Here is a 2,169-nt window from a genome sequence, read left to right as displayed (position 1 = left end):
ACTGCCCCCGCCCCATGTATTTCCCCATGGATGCTTTCTCCCTGTGTCTTATCTCCGCATCCCCCTCCCCCTCCGGCAGCTACACTTACCACTCCTGCCTTGAGCTCCTCTTGTCATTACGGCGGTGGCTCCTCCTCTTCCTCAGTCACAGTGCACAGATGTTATGACGTCCCGCACTATGAGTGCTATGAAAGAAAAACTTTATTGTGTTGGGGCGCCGGGGAGAGCAGAGCTTCCATCCCTCACACAGCGCCGACGCTGAGCATAGTAACATGTAACTGGCGCATCATGTAGCTACTGACAAAATTGCGGCTCCCTTGCCAGAGGCAGGTGCCTGGAGCATGAGCTCCACCTGCGCCCCGCCCTCGCTACACCTCTGCACCTATGCACCCACAATATATTGCTTGTTCAATTAAACGCCCGCTATATCAGCCAGTGTGTAAACAGCTTTACTCTTTTCTGTACCTCACATTGGAAAATTGTTTACACAGTCTTGAAGTTCTGAATTTTTTATGCTTCAATGCATTGCATATTTCTTCTTTCTTTTATTTATATACCATTGTCCCCTGCGTGTGCAGCTCTGTTTTTATTCTGCTCTGCATGTCGTGTTTATACTTGGTATTCCAATAAATTCTATTAACAAAGAATAACATAGTACAGCCTTTGTTCTTCATGGAGGGTATAGAAATAGATTAACATTGATTTAATTTATGCTATTTGGTGATTACCAACCACCTTACAGTGAGGATGTTTAGTAGAGGGGCATCAGCTTTGGGGCATACTTGCCTACCTGACCCTCTCCATGAGGGAGAAAATGCTCTGTTCCTGGACTTTCCTGGTAATGTATGATTGCCATCACCTGTGGTGAGCTAGTTAATTGATAAGAAAGGTGTTTCACCACAGGTGATGGCAATCATACATTACCAGGAAAGTCCAGGAACAGAGCATTTTCTCCCTCATGGAGAGGGTCAGGTAGGCAAGAATGGCTTTGGGGTCCACACTCTCTCATTTTTGGTGTATTCACTCCCAGTATCTAGGCACAATATTGCACCATCAACTCTTAATGGCAGCAAGTGCCACAAAAATCAAATTCTTCTAATTAATGCACTGGATATAATTAACAAATTTTCATTTGGAAGCCAGACACACTTTAGACATACTTGCCTACCTGACCCTCTCCATGAGGGAGAAAATGCTCTGTTCCTGGACTTTCCTGGTAATGTATGATTGCCATCACCTGTGGTCAATCAAGGACTTAAACTGAAGGTACTAAAACACATTAGGTTCCACTGAGATTTGAACTCGGATCGCTGGATTCAGAGTCCAGAATGATAACCATTACACCATGGAACCTGTATTTGGAGTCAAGAAGAGTTTGATACATATTGGAGAAGACCACAAAGCCCATTGAAAACAGAAAATGGGGACTGTAGTGCTGTGGTACTTAACAGAACATAAGCAATATCGCTGGTATTTCCTGTATTCAGCTTTACATAACTAGGTAATACTTGCCTACCTGACCCTCTCCATGAGGGAGAAAATGCTCTGTTCCTGGACTTTCCTGGTAACGTATGATTGCCATCACCTGTGGTGAGCTAGTTAATTGATAAGAAAGTTGTTTCACCACAGGTGATGGCAATCATACATTACCAGGAAAGTCCAGGAACAGAGCATTTTCTCCCTCATGGAGAGGGTCAGGTAGGCAAGTATGACTTTAGAAATTGAATTAACTTGTTTATTTATTGCATTGAGCAATACTTACTGCATGTAAGAGACTTAGGGGTATGCAATTAGCCATGAAAAAATTTTGGATGCGAAAAACGGAGGCTTTTCACAATGTTTTTTTTTTCTTTTAATTGTCATTTGTTCTGCCTATCCCCGTTTTTTTCATGCCAAAGCACATAAAAGCCACAAAAAGTTGCAGACCTATAGGGGTAATTCCAAGTTGATTGCAGCAGGAATTTTGTTAGCAGTTGGGCAAAACCATGTGCACTGCAGGGGAGGCAGATATAACATGTGCAGAGAGAGTTAGATTTGGGTGTGGTGTGTTCAATCTGCAATCTAATTTGCAGTGTATAAATAAAGCAGCCAGTATTTACCCTGCACAGAAACAAAATTACTAGTGATGAGTGGGTTCGGTTCCTCGGAAACCGAACCCCCCCGAACTTC

The 2,169-nt window shown here is 43.2% G+C and overlaps 1 non-coding gene across 1 annotated transcript; it reads right to left on the bottom strand.

Moving 5' to 3' along the window:
* Positions 1–1,281: 1,281 nt before the first annotated feature.
* On the bottom strand, positions 1,282–1,353 carry TRNAQ-CUG (transfer RNA glutamine (anticodon CUG)). Its single transcript has one exon. It is a non-coding gene; the product is annotated as a tRNA-Gln (tRNA).
* Between the last annotated feature and the right edge of the window lie 816 nt (positions 1,354–2,169).

The sequence above is a fragment of the Pseudophryne corroboree genome, chromosome 6, assembly GCF_028390025.1.
Source record: "Pseudophryne corroboree isolate aPseCor3 chromosome 6, aPseCor3.hap2, whole genome shotgun sequence".
NCBI lineage: Eukaryota > Metazoa > Chordata > Amphibia > Anura > Myobatrachidae > Pseudophryne > Pseudophryne corroboree.
Note: the sequence above shows the minus strand (reverse complement) of the source record. Positions and strands in the feature narration are given on the sequence as shown.